The sequence below is a fragment of the Dermochelys coriacea genome, chromosome 1, assembly GCF_009764565.3.
Source record: "Dermochelys coriacea isolate rDerCor1 chromosome 1, rDerCor1.pri.v4, whole genome shotgun sequence".
NCBI classification, from domain to species: Eukaryota; Metazoa; Chordata; order Testudines; family Dermochelyidae; genus Dermochelys; species Dermochelys coriacea.
Window position 1 is genome coordinate 313,829,458 of NC_050068.2, and position 15,426 is coordinate 313,844,883.

At 42.5% G+C, this 15,426-nt stretch overlaps 1 protein-coding gene across 2 annotated transcripts in view; it reads right to left on the minus strand.

The window, feature by feature from the left end:
* GRM8 (glutamate metabotropic receptor 8) overlaps positions 1-15,426 on the minus strand; it is a 481,798-nt gene that overhangs the window by 351,704 nt on the left and 114,668 nt on the right. The gene's annotated exons all lie outside the window — the stretch shown is intronic.

A 15,426-nucleotide genomic window follows, 5' to 3' on the forward strand; every position in this document is an offset into this window, starting at 1 on the left:
GGCAGTAAAAGCTCTTGCAGTCCCAGGGCTGCAGCAGGGGTCTGGGTGCTGGAGCTTTTCCCAACACACCCACGCTTTTGCAGGGGACCAGGATTGGAGTGCTGGGGCTTCTCCTACCCCACCCACTCGATGCTTCTGCCGGAGAGCGGGGTCGGGCATAGGGGCTTCTCCTGCTACCTCACGGCTTCAACCAGAGACAGGTGGGGGCACTGGAGGTTTCCTCTGTGGGAAGGGGCTGTGGGGGGCTTCCCCTGCTCTGTGGCTTCTGCCAGGGATGGGGTCAGGGAGGAACTACTGGGGGCGCTTCCCCCGTCCCATGGCTTCTGATGGGGATGGGGATCAGGGGAATGCTGTGGGGGCTTCCCCTGGCTTCTACCAAGGAGGGGGTCTGGGGATGCAGGGGCTTCTCCTTCCTGACCTGCCGGGCAGTGGAAGCTGGGGCACCCCAGTTGGCTGGGGCCTCTGGGCAGAGACCCTGCTGGCCCAGTGGCTAATCCACCACTGCCTATGGAATCATTGCTGCAGGGTTCAAAGAAAGGCTAGACTTGTATATGGTTTAATAGGAACTTCCACACTTTTATTAGAGAGGATCAAAATATGTCAGGGATTTCAACTCTTGTACATTTGGGAATAAGTTAATAAAACACTATGGGCAGATCCTTTAACTGTCCATTATTGAGATTGCACTGTCCTCTTGCATTTAGTTGTGGCCACCATTGGAGATAAGACACTGATCTAGATGGTCTAGTTCAATTTGTTAATTCCCACATCCCAATGTATAGTTGTAGATATAACTAAAATGCAATTAGCAAGAACAAATTACTCATACTAATACTTTAGTCAAGAAATCTTGTCTTGCTTATAATGTATGAAAGCAGGTATTTTCCTGATTGGATCATGACATTGGTTGGAAAGCAAAATTGTAAAACTACTAAGCACAACACTGGCCCTTTTCTTTTTTTTTTAAACCAAGAGCAAAAGTGTTCTGCACAGGATCAAGAGGCGTGAAATGTAATAAGTTTATCCACAGATGAGACTTTTTTGGTACACCTACCCACCCAGGCTAGTGGAATCTAGCTGATATTGTAATACTTGGAATCCTCTGAGGAGTTAAAAGATATAATTAATGTAAATGCAAACCAAGCCAGTGTCTTTACAGTCCTTCTCGTTGTCTGTGCTCTGAGAGTGCACTTAACCACAGGCGCACCTGACAAAGACTTCCATGCTATGAAAGCTAAAATATTAGAGGCTATATTAGACAGGTTCAGTCACACTGAGTCTGAATAAGCCCACAGTGGCTTGAGTATCTGAGCTTTAATTTAAGATGTACAGCTTCAGTGATTATTCATACTTGAACAATACAAAAAGCGCCATATTGAAACTTTGTCTGGGGGACAAAGACAAGGAGCTGTTTGCAAGCCCTTGATGAAAGGAAACAAATCTCACTTAGGAAGTAGTACAAGTCTGTGGAGCTGTTGGGACTAGTTATTCCTGGAATCTCTGAACAACCTACAACCACTGTGGAGACTGAGCTGTCAGTGCATATGGCAAAGTCCTGTATCCTCTGCATCACCAGCCCTATGGAATGATGAAAACAAGACACAAGCAGCCTTTCTGTAAGGGGACTGTTGCCCCCTTACTAACATTCAGTGGGGGTGTTTTGGTTGGCTAGCTCCCAGTACTAAATAGGGAGAAGGGTCGACGGGGAATCAGGACCCTGAGACTGACAGCCCCCAGGAAAAATGGGGAGAGGCCAATGCTCCAGGTCAGCCTGAATGACAGGGCGAGCAGGCTAATCAGTGAGTCAGGAGGCCAGGGAGGTCCCATCCTCCCTGTGAGCTGGATTTGCCTGGGTCAGACAGAGTGGGGCCGAGCTAAGGAGAAAGCAGGGGCCCAAGCTAAGCTGGGGAGCAGAGCTGTGCCAGATCCAGAGGGACCAGAAAAGCAGCCCAGAGAGAGCAGACCCTGTCCTGAGAGCAGAGCTGCAGCCCCAAAGCCAGAGGCACAGCCCAGAGAGAGCAGACTTGCCCTGGGAGGAGAGCTGCAGCAACCAGAGCCAGAGGGGCCAGAAAAGCAGCCCACGAAGCAGGTCAGTGCTGGGAGCAGAGTCACAGAAGCAGCCTGCAGAGCAGACATGTTCTGGGAGCAGAGCTGCAGCAACCAGAGGCAGAGGGGCCAAAGAAGCAGCCCAGGAAGCTGGAGGCAGAGCAGCAGCAGCAGTGCAGAGACAGAGTGGTGCAGCTGGGGCTGGAGCAGTCCGGAGCTGGGTGCGGTGAGCAGCTGGGGAGAGCAAGGGGGACCCTGGGCAGCAGGCCCAGCACAAGGAGATGCCTCAGCCAAGAGGCACTGCAGGCCAGACTCGGATTGTAACCCCGACAGGGCAGGGGCGACACTGGGAAGTAGGGTCCTACCACTTAGAGCCTGAGGCCACCACCAGAGCAAGTGTCCAACCCACAGCATCCCTGCAGCACAGCCAGGGCCTGAGAAGAAAGCCTGGGACTTACAAGAAACAGACTGTGAACTGCATTGACATTCCAGAGACACTGTTTGTGATGTTCCCTGCCACAGAGCGGGTTGATGTGTTTCCTTTAACCTTTCCCATTATTCCTTATTCTTTTTAAAATTAATTGTTGATTAAATAACTTGCATTTGCTTTAACTTGTATGTAATGGTCAGTGGGTCAGAGAAGTGCCCAGTGCAGAGAGAGTACCCCGGAGTGGGGACACCCTAGCCCCTGTCCTAGGTGATCAGAGCAAGGTTGGGGGTGGAGCCCCCCAGGAATCCTGGGTCCAGCCTTGTTGTGGTTACAAGGACTCTGCCAGACAGGAGAGTGGAAGGGGAGTCCTCAAGGGCAGGGAGGCCACTGGGTAAAGGAAGTGGGAGCGAGGACGCAGATCCTTTCACTAGCCCACTTCACCGGGGTAATTCAGAAGCCAGGAAAGTTCCTCACAATAGTGGGACTATTCCCCCGCTTACATTTCTAATATTGTAACTGTTATATTGTTATCCCTTGATGCTTTGTCCTGCAGTGTTCTCTCTGTGAGTCTCTCAGCTTGTGATAGGAACATCTACTCAGATCAACATGGCGGTAATCCAGAGTCCTGACAGGCTTTCATTTTTAAAATGCAGTTTGTCCATAATCACCTAAAAGAATGACATTTACTTCTAGACACTGAAGCTCTTTGGAACAAGGAGTGTCCTTCCAGAGTGAGAATGAGTGTGAGTGCACACGCTCATGCAGTGCCTAGCACAAGAGGATCTCAACCCTTCGGGGGGACTTCTATGGAGAGCTGGGCAAAATCTTTTGCACAAATAATTTATTTGCAGGAAAATGGAGTTTCGTTCAACCCAAAATAAAATTTGTCAAATTTTTTAGATTCAGTGAATTTTTTTTTAGCACTTTTAGTTTTTGTTCAAGTCAAACCGATTGCTCTTTTCTTTAACTTTTTGGAACTTCCAAGGAACCAAAAAAAAAATCAGTTATTCACCCAGTTCTACTCCTAGGTGAAAATAACAATGGAGAAACTTAATTTCTATTATGATTAAGACCTGACTTAAATTCCTAGGCATTAATATTACTTTATTATAATATATTTTAAAGCTAGAAGGGACCATTTTGATCATCTAGTCTGTTCTCCTGCATAACATATGCCATAAATAGGGCCCTGCCAAATTCATGGTGCATTTTGGTCAATTTCACGGTTATAGATTCATAGATACTAAGGTCAGAAGGGACCATTCTGATCATCTAGTCTGACCTCCTGCACAGAGCAGGCCACAGAATCTCACCCACCCACTCCTACGAAAAACCTCACCTATGTCTGTGCTATTGAAGTCCTCAAATCATGATTTAAAGACTTCAAGGAGCAGAGAAGCCTCCCTCAAGTCAACCATGCCCCATGCTACAGAGGAAGGTGAAAAACCTCCAGGGCCTCTCCAATCTGCCCTGGAGGAAAATTCCTTCCCGACCCCAAATATGGCGATCAGCTAAACCCTGAGCATATGGGCAAGATTCACCAGCCAGATACTACAGAAAATTCTTTCCTCGGTAACTCAGATCCTATCCATATAATATCCCATCTCAGGGGATTTGGCCTATTTATCCTGAATATTTAAAGATCAATTACTTACCAAAATCCCATTATCCCATCATACCATCTCCTCCATAAACTTATCAAGTAGAATCTTAAAACCAGATAGATCTTTTGCCCCCACTGCTTTCCTTGGAAGGCTATTCCAAAACTTCACTCCTCTGATGGTTAAAAACCTTCGTCTGATTTCAAGTCTAAACTTCCTGGTGGTCAGTTTATACACATTTGTTCTTGTGTCCACATTGGTGCTGAGCTTAAATAATTCCTCTCCCTCTCTGGTATTCATCCCTCTGATATATTTATAGAGAGCAATCATATCTCCCCTCAACCTTCTTTTAGTTAGGCTAAACAAGCCAAGCTCCTTAAGTCTCCTTTCATAAGACAAGTTTTCCATTTCTCGGATCATCCTAGTAGCCCTTCTCTGTACCTGCTCCAGTTTGAATTCATCCTTTTTAAACATGGGAGACCAGAACTGCACACAGTATTCTAGGTGAGGTCTCACCAGTGCCTTTATAACGGTACTAAAACCTCCTTATCCCTACTGGAAATGCCTTTCCTGATGCATCCCAAAACCGCATTAGCTTTTTTCACAGCCATATCACATTGGCAGCTCATTGTCATCCTATGATCAACCAATACTCCAAGGTCCTTCTCCTCTTCTGTTACTTCTAATTGATGCGTCCCCAACTTATAACTAAAATTCTTGTTATTAATCCCTAAATGCATATCCTTACACTTCTCACTATTAAATTTCATCCTATTACTATTACTCCAGTTTACAAGGTCATCCAGATCCTCCTGTATAATATCCCGATCCTTCTTCGAATTGGCAATACCTCCCAGCTTTGTATCATCTGCAAACTTTATTAGCACACTCCCACTTTTTGTGCCAAGGTCAGTAATAAAAAGATTAAATAAGATTGGTCCCAAAACCGATCCCTGAGGAACTCCACTGGTAACCTCCCTCCAACCTGACAGTTCGCCTTTCAGTAGGACCCGTTGCAGTCTCCCCTTTAACCAATTCCTTATCCACCTTTTGATGTTCATATTGATACATCTTCTCCAATTTAACTAATAATTCCCCATGTGGCACGGTATCAAATGCCTTACTGAAATCTAGGTAAATTAGATCCACTGCATTTCCTTTAACTAAAAAATCTGTTACTTTTTCAAAAAAGGAGATTAGGTTGGTTTGGCACGATCTACCTTTTGTAAAACCATGTTGTATTTTGTCCCATTTACCATTGACTTCAATGTCCTTAACTAATTTTTCCTTCAAAATTTTTTCCAGGACCTTGCATACTACAGATGTCAAACTAACTGGCCTGTAGTTACCTGGATCACTTTTTTTTCCTTTCTTAAAAATAGGAACTATATTAGCAATTCTCCAATCATTCGCTACTACTCCTGAGTTTACAGATTCATTAAAAATTCTTGTTAATGGGCTTGCAATTTCAGGTGCCAATTCCTTTAATATTCTTGGATGAAGATTATCTGGGCCCCCCGATTTAGTCCCATTAAGCTGTTTCAGTTTTGCTTCTACCTCAGATATGGTAATATCTACCTCTATATCCTCATTCCCATTTGTCATGCTACCGTTATCCCCAAGATCCTCTTTAGCCTTATTAAAGACTGAGGCAAAGTATTTGTTTAGATATTGGGCCATGCCTAGATTATCTTTAACCTCCACTCCATCCTCAGTGTTCAGCGGCCCCACTTCTTCTTTCTTAGTTTTCTTCTTATTTATATGGCTATAGAACCTTTTACTATTGGTTTTAATTCCCTTTGCAAGGTCCAACTCTACTCGACTTTTAGCGTGTCTCACTTTATCCCTACATGTTCTGACCTCAATTAGGTAGCTTTCCTTGCTGATCCCTCCCATCTTCCACTCCCTGTATGCTTTCTGCTTCTTTTTAATCACCTCTCTAAGATGCTTGCTCATCCAGCTTGGTCTACAACTCCTTCCTATGAATTTTTTCCCCTTTCTTGGGATACAGGCTTCTGATAGCTTCTGCAGTTTTGATTTAAAGTAATCCCAGGCCTCCTCTACCTTTAGATCCATAAGTTCTTCAGTCCAGTCCACTTCCCTAACTGATTTCCTTAATTTTTGAAAGTCAGCCCTTTTGAAATCAAAAACCCTAGTTGCAGATTTATTTTTGTTAATCCTTCCATTTAGTTTGAACTGAATTAGCTCATGATCACTTGAGCCAAGATTGTCCCCTACAACCATTTCTTCTATGAGGTCCTCGCTACTCACCAAAATTAAATCTAAAATGGCATCCCCTCTAGTCGGTTCAGCAACTACTTGATGAAGGAATCCATCAGCTATCGCATCTAGGAAAATCTGAGCCCTATTATTATTACTAGCACTGGTCCTCCGGTCTATATCTGGGAAGTTAAAGTCTCCCATGATCATGCAGTTTCCATTAGTATTTACTTGATTAAAGACATTAAAAAGGGCTCTATCCATATCCAAATTAGATCCCGGAGGTCTATAGCACACCCAAAGCACTATCGTAGGAGAGGCTTTACTAGTTTTCTTCCCCAACGTAATTTTTGCCCAGACGGACTCTGTCTTATCCATTGCATCACTTCTTATTTTTTTCATTCTACCTCATCATTGATATACAATGCTACTCCACCCCCTTTACCTTTGTTTCTGTCTTTCCTAAAGAGCACATACCCTTCAATACCTGTAGTCCAGTCATGACTACTATTCCACCATGTTTCTGTTATCCCTATAATATCTGGTTTCACTTCCTGCACCAGTAGCTCTAGTTCCTCCATTTTGTTACCTAGGCTCCTTGCATTGGTGTACAAACATCTTAATTTTTGCTGTTTGACCTTGCTCACATTTTGTACCCTATTAGGCACAGTCATTCTACAGCGAGTATAACCTATTAGACTAGTATCCACACCGCCCTCGCTCCTTATATACATTCTCCTACCCACAGCTGTATCCTTTCTTACTTCGTCTTCTTCCCTCTCAATGCTAAAATCTGGCGTGGAGATTTCCTGGACATCTCCCATCCATCTCCCCCTAATTCCTAGTTTAAAGCTCTCTTTATCAGTTGTGCCAGCCTCGGTCCTAGAAGTCTATTTCCTTCCCTACTCAGTTGAAGTCCATCCCGAGAGAACTGTCCTCTGTCCATGAATGCCTCCCAGTGGCCATACATCCCAAAGCCCTCCTTATAGCACCACTGCCTAAGCCATCTGTTGACAGTCATAATCTTGTCACACCTTTGTTGCCCTTCTCTAGGAACAGGAAGGATCCCGCTAAAGATCACCTGAGCCTCAATTTCCTTAAGCGTCTTCCCCAGCCTAGCATAGTCTCCCTTAATACTTTCCAGCGAGAATCTAGCCGTATCATTTGTTCCCACATGAAGGATAATTAGGGGATTCTTTCCCGCTCCCTTTAGGATCCTTTTCAACCTCAGGTCTACATCCCGTATCTTAGCACCCGGAAGACAGCACACCCTTCTATTCTCTGGATCAGCTCTAGTTACAGGCCTGTCTATTCTTCTCAATAAAGAGTCCCCGATCACATAGACCTGCCTTTTCCTGGTGACGGTGCTATTCTCCAGTCTCTCCCCTGTTCCCTCTGGCTGCAAGTTCTTTCCATTCCTATTTTCCCTTACAATCTTCTTCAACCCATCCTGTATCCTCCTGGGGCTCATATTTGGTGTAGTCTCCCTTGACTCTTCCCCTTTTCCTATAGGACTAGCCTCTCTTCTCTTCTTCCTTACCCTTCCACCTTCAACAAGTACCTGCTGAGCCCCTTCTTCATTTTCCAACTCTGCAAACCTGTTCCTACGCTCTATTTCTCCTTCACTAGCCCGTCTTTTTCTCTGCCTGGTTCTTTTAGTCACATGTTTCCACTGACCACTTTCCTCACCCAGTCTCCCCTCAAAATTCCCCAGCCCTGCTTCCATCCGTGAGTCTGAGCTTTTCCCTTCAGATACCTCATATCTTTGCTCCATCATCTGCTCAAACCCCTTCCTAAACTCAACGAGACTTTCCACCTGCATCTCCAAACCTCGGATCTTTTCCTCCATCAGCTCTATCAGACGGCATTTCATGCAGAAAAAACTCTTACCGGTTCCCCCCTCCAGGATCATGTACATACCACAGCTTCCACATCCAGTCATTTTGTATAGGATTTACAAAATAATAAATTTCATGATTTCAGATATTTAAATCTGAAATTTCAAAGTGTTGTAACTGTAGGGGTCGTGACCCAAAAGGGGACAGTGGGGGCAGTGCCAAGATTATTGGGGGGGGGTTCATATATTGTCACCTTTCCTTCTGTACTGCTGCTGGTGGTGGCACTGCCCTCAGAGCTAGGTGGCTGGAGAGTAGCAGCTGCTTGCCAGGAGCCCAGCTCAGAAGGACATGCCAATGCCAGCAGCAGTACAGAAGTAAGGATGGCAGGGTATGGTATTGCTACCCTTACTTCTGTGCTGCAGCCTTCAGAGCTGGGCCCTTGACAGGCAGCCACCATTCTCTGGCCACCCAGCTCTGAAGGCAATGCAGATGTAAGAGTGGCAACACCACAACCCCCCTACAATAACCTTGCAAACCTCCCCCCCCACACACACACAGAAGCCCTCTTTGGTCAAGACTCCCAGTTTGAGAAACACTAGTCTCCCCTGTGAAATCTGTATAGTACAGGGTAAAAGTACACAAAAGATCAGATTTCATAGTAGAGACAAGATTTCATGATCCATGACGTGTTTTTCATGGCCACAAATTTGGAGGGCCCTAGCCATAAAGTTTAACCAGTGATTCCTGCATCTAGCTCAACATTTTGTAACTAAAGTAGAGCATATATTTTAAAAAGATCTCCAGTCTTGATTTAAAGACTGCAAGCAACGAATAAATCACATCTCTTAATAATTTGTTCCAATGGTTAGTTATCCTAAATGTTATAAATGTACATCTTATTTCCAGTTTGAATTATATTAATTCAATATACAGACACTGAATCTTGTAATCTCAATTCTTTGTCTACTACATTAATGAGCCCTTCATTTTCAAAACCATTTTATTAACACATTCAGTATTAAATACCTATACACTATATTTCAACTAAACCACACTTTTAATCTAATGGCAGCATTTGCTTAAAATTAGCATTAATATATGGTTAATTTAGTGCAATTAAGATTATAATTTATCTGTTAACTAGTTCAAAATTTTTAATGCTGTATGAACAAGATATTGCATTTAAAGTACTGCTAAAATAAATGTTTGCTTTCTTTCCGCTTGACCTCTCTTTTGAATTTGCATTAGTTATCATCATTGTACGATCTGATGTTCAAGTGAATTAAAAAGAAACTATTGCCTTTATCCTGCAAACACATACATGCTTAACTTACTCAAGTGAATGGCTGCAGCTCTGGGTCTACTTACGTGAGTCAAGTTAAAGAAATGCATAAGTTTTTGCAGGAGTGGGGGCCTATATATCATCATCATCATTTAACATTTATATTGTGAGAGTGCCAAAAGGTCACATCCAGGTTGCACTTCATTGTGCAAAGGACTGTACAAACACAGTAAGAATCCTCACTCCAAATAGCTTATATTTGTCATATCATGTCTACTTCACATTTGATGGAAGTTCACAGTAACTTAAAATATGAAGCCAGGATGGTATAGGAGAAATTGGAAGTCAGTGGCATCCGCTGGCTGTTCAGGGGGCCAATGTGAAATTAGTTGGTGGTCTCAGATTTGACCACTCTCCAGATCACAGCTGGTATCCTTGTGGGCAGTCTCACAAGACAGGCCAATGATTAAATACAAATGAGGACAAAGGCCCACAATCCAGGAAAGTGCTTAAGTACATGCTGAAGTCCCATTGTAAGCATGTATTCAAGTTTCTTGAATAGGGATGTTTTCCTGAATCGGGATCTCAATTACTTTTTTTCTCCCCCAAAATGAACAGGAATGAAACCCAGTGGTGGGGAAGCAAGGAAGCTTGCACTGCTGATTCCTCTGCTGTAAATATTCTGTGAGGACTGTCTCCAGGGTACCCATTCTGGCAGCTTTCATGACCACCAAATTCACTCTAAAATTAATGTATATTTAGAGCATCACTTGGAAGGACATCCCTATGGTGTCTTACCAAGCAGAAGATGGAAGGTAACACAGAACAATGGGAAAAAATGTATATAACAGTTTTAAAATACTATGTTTTCCTTAGGTAAAGAGCCCATGAGAAACACTGATAAGCTTGTAAACCAGTGTCTTTGGAGTTTTATTATTGGTGAGTCATCTATCTTCTCCTGTAATCTCCAGAAAACAGATATTGCTGCTTAATTGGAAATGTATTAAGTTGCTTGGAAAGAATTAAGCACTTCAAACTGAACATAATGTTCTAGGACATGTTCACAAGCTTGAAAGTTCATTTTGTGTCTTTTGCTTGTTTACATGGACAGAGGAAATGAGAGGTGCAGGGTTAGTTATGTTGCCTTTATTAGTACAGTACGGTTCACAATTTTCTGTTTGGGGGAGTATAAAAACAGTCTAACAAGCTCCGATTATGGGAGCACTACATATAGACTGCTTGCAGCATAGCATCTTCTTGTGCCGCATTTATAAAAACAAAACACATCAAACAAGCAAAAAAATATATTTTTGAGTGGATAATATACATAATTTTCTCTGGAGCTGGAACATAAGGAATACACATTCAGCATAGGAATTAATGCTTCCCACAATTAATGGTATTTGGGACTCTAAATCCCTTAGTCAACTTCTAAAATCTTAGCCATAATATAACATTTACAGAATGTAGGTAGAAATCCAATTAAGTTGGACACAAAAATGTTGTGTATATTGTTTTTATAGAGAAGTAATATGCCTAACTTAATACAGTTAAGAGAAAAAAACACATATTTATTAGCACCAGTGAAGGTAAAGAATTAAAATGGGACCTTCATAATAAGCCCTTAAAATTATGCTGTACTTTATCAGGTTCTGTAAAAGTTGTGTAAAATTATTTTTAAAATTCTAGAATCTTTTTAAAGATTGCAATATTAATGCACCTACAGTTTGATATTGCAATTTTCCAAACATTACAAGCTTTTGTTGACAATTATATGCTGTTAGTATTACAGTTTGCAAATTCAAATGCAGTATTATCAATAGAGTCCAGCTGCATAAATATAAACAAAAAATTCACAATTGAATTAATATATTTCCCTTTTGTGAGAGCATGTTAGAATATTGTTTTATCAAATTAATTTAAGCTTGAATCCATTTCTAAAACAGGAAAATTCTCTGAGAAGAAATAATACAATGTGAAATATAACCTCTTTGTCTTTGCACTGTTTTTTTAATATAAAGTCAGCCACGTACTTTCCAAGACCAAAAAAAGCTTGAAATTAAAAGATAACTGCAGGAAATATGAATGTGAGCAGTCTTGTTTATTTCAAAGACACCTGTTGCCGTGGTAGCTAAGGGCAATAAGAATCTTTTAAGTGGAAGAGAAGGGTTGGGTTTCTTTGCCCTATTATTTGGATACCAAACAGTTTCACAGATCAGATGACAATTTAAATAGTTTGACGGGGGTGGGGTGTGTTTCTAGAGAGAGATTCATTAAACTTTGTACCTTCATTTTTTAAGCTGGGCTGTTCGGGTCCAAGAGATGTTAAAAGGCAGCAGACAATGTAGTGGTTTGGAAATATTTACAAAGCAAAGATACAATGTATTCACATGGCCATATAAACCATTTGCAAAAGACAGATGATCCAACAATTTATGTGCATATCTTTTTTTTCAATAGGCCATTCATTAAGATTAGGAAAATGTGATAACTCATCTATGTCAGTCAGTCTTTGAAATTACATAAAATGTACATATCAAAATTTTAAAGTACACAAAAACTGTAGCGTCATCCATTCATTAAATATGTACAGTGATCGGTGTGATTATCATGACACCATTTTTCACGGTAAAAAATTATTATATGAAGGACCACTGTCCAGTCACTGAGATCCCTCAGAGAAGAATGTTATTTTACCACAAGAATCTATCAAGATGAAGGGAGTAGATAAAAATCCCACCACCAGAATCCAGTCTTAAAACCAAATGAGTGGGGTACCCATCAGAACAAAGGGCAGTTGGGGTAAATCTACATAGCTGTATTCAGTTCAGTGGAGTTACATATATTTATCCCAGTGATGATTTGACCCCATCAGTGGCAAGTATAAGAGTCCAGAGGAGGCTAACCCTCCCCAAACATCTGACCCACTGCCTCTGGAAAGCGTCGTCACCAAAAGGGCACCTTGGATATGGCCCCGCCCATGCGCAAGCCTGAGGCCCCACTCCCACTCGTCCTCTTCCCACCAAGACCACGCACTCCCTCCACCTCTTTCTGTCTCCTCTCCACCCACATGGGGGTCTCGGGGGAGGGGGCAAAGAGGTGCATGCAAGTGATGAGTGGCCAGCTGGCCAGCGGGAGGGTGGAGAGGACAAAGGCATGCGGGAATGGTGAGTGGCTGGCTGGTGGGTGGGCAGGGGTGGCCTGGGGGAGAGGATGAAGAGGCACATAGGAGTGGTGAACAGCCAGCTGGCCAGCTGGTGAGCGGGGGCGAAGAGATGCAAGGGAGCGGTGAGTGTCTGGCTGACCAGTGGGCAGGGAGGGTGAGGGGGGCCTGAGGGAGGGAGCGAAGAAATGAAAGCGGTGAGCAGCCAGCTGGCTGACCAGCGAGTGGCAGGGGATCTGGGGGATGAAGTGAAAAGGCATGAGCAGTGGGCAGGGGGGCCTTCACGGGAAGAGGCATGAGAGGTGGGCAGGGAAGCGTCAGGGGAGAGAGCTGAGAGGGACTGGGGTTGAAGCATGGGCAGAGCTTCAGCAGGAGGAGGCTGAGATGGGGTGGGCCTCAGGATGGGACTCCCAACTAAAGGAGTCACTCACTGTCCATGTTAGGCTCTACATTTCTCTGTCTCTCACCGCTTCTCTACCCTCTCTTCCTGGCAGGATATATATGCTATTTTGCAGACTTAGGAGCAAAGGGGACAAAATGCTAAATGTTTTCATCTGTCCTTAATAAGCTACAGTTTTCTTCTTTTATCATTTTTATTGTCTTCTTTAATAGTCTACCATAAGAAACAGCTACTTCCCATCAGGATGCATACTGATGCTTCATTGGCCACTAGTGGGGTAAACATATTCTCCAGCATTCCACATCCCATTCAGGCATCTGAGGAGGTTTTGCAATATAAACAGGGGACTAGCTAAACCAAGCAAGAAATCTGACCCCAAAAGAGACTTTTCTTTAATCAATTTCCACAGTGTACTGCTGTACCCTGGAAAATGAAAGCCCCCCCCCCACACACAGTTGCCTCTCTGGTGGTGAATTTGTGGTCTGACTAGGAATACACTATGCCTCAGTGAATCGAGCAGAAAGATGAAGTTTATTAGAGAGAAAAAAAGTCTTGATTTACCAACAAACATTTTGGGAAGCAGCACTGATGGGAAAGGAAATACAAAAAAAGAAGTACTGTGCCTGACAGCTTAATGGGAACTTGGTAAAATATGTTTGCTTTTGTAAAGTTGCCTTGAGCAAATCAGTGATTTCTTAAGCATTATATTTTTATATCAGTTCATTCTTGGGGCAAATATACTAACATGAACTGAACTCAACACCTAAATGATAATAATATCATTGGGAAACTTTGTGATAAGAGAACCAAATAATAAAAATCTAATACATTGCCTTCAGATGATAAAAGTACAGTAAAAGAGAGTTAGAATTACTACCATTTCCCATTCCAATCATTGTCATGTAAAATATTTAATTTTCAGCTATGTTTTGTACCAGATGTTATATTTGTCTTTAAAATGAGAGAGGATTTTGATACTTACTATATTCTGTGGCATATTAGTGTAGTACCACTTTGACATTTTCATTATTCTTCATTTCAATTGAGAGGCCATTACTCCCTGTCTGCGCAAGTTAGTGACTATGGAACAGAAACTAATGGACAGCCAATCAAATTTGAAAATAAAAAAAAATAAACTAACTGTAAGAGCAGGTGATTTTTGGTAACCCAGAGCCCAGTAACATGCTTAAACCACTGCCAGCTGCTGGAATACCAATTGTTATGCTCATTGCTAAAGCAGCTAGAAAAGTCATTTCTGAGATCTTAGCATGACTAACAGACCAGGTTGGGAGGGGGAAGTGAGTGACCAGGAGGAGTAAACATGACCCTGTGCGCTCTTGACTTGAGCTTTTTGCTGAAGCATGCAGTTGTGTAAATGGGAAGTCTGGCAAGAGCTAACTATTGCTATGTAAAATACATCAGGTTAACGGATGGAAAATTCCCTGCCTGACAGGCTGGAAAAATCCACATTTATCCCAACTGCTGAGCAGAAGTTTTTGTTTTGTTTTTGATGAACAAGCTATGTAATAAAAACAAATAGGGTAAAAAAAGCGGGGGGGGGGGAGGGGATCTGAACTCTAGGACACTTTGGACATTTCTTGGACTCCTCTCGAGTTCCTCTGCAGATGGAAGGCTGGCCACTGGCAGTCTACAGATATCCACTTAAGACATCCTCAAGACTTTGGGTAAATATTAATCTGGGGTTAATTTGGGGTGCTCTACTAACCTGCTGCAGACATGTGTAAGTGCTAGAGACTAAATAAAGCTGAAGCTTTGAGTGAAAGCACTTTTGTTTGCCTGCTTGCATCAACTATCTGTTGGCTGGATGTTCTATGTCCCCAATGATTTATTTCCTGCCACTACTTTGCAAAAAGATAAAAGTTACCAAGAGCTTTGGGTTCAGCAAAACCCCAGGTAACACAGCGACAAACAAAACACTGTTCTAACCAACAGATATACAAGGCACTGAAAATATTTTCTATTTTAAGAGGATTAAAAAAAAACCCACCATGCCCACAGCACTTCCTAACTCCATTCTCATTATAGTAATTCCTACCAGACTGGAGAAAGTTTTATTAAAAAGATGGGAACTCATGCTAGTTTAGAGTTTGATGACTACAATCGCACACATTCCTTCTGGTGCTGAACTTCTAACAGTAATGAAGACAACAATTTGTCTCACATTCTTTCCACAAATTAATAATTTTCCACTACTGCATAATAGCCTTATTACTATTACCACCTTTTGTGTCCATACACCCACTTTGCCTCCTGCTGTTAGTAACACTTACCAGTTTTAAGTTAGTATGTAAATTATTCCAGGTAGGAATTGTGTTTTTCTGAATTCATACATCACCCAGCATAAAGGGTCTGTACAAGAGTCACTATCCCAGTGTGCCCTCTTGCAGCACAGTGTGGCACTGCAGTTGCTCTGACAGCTTCCTCA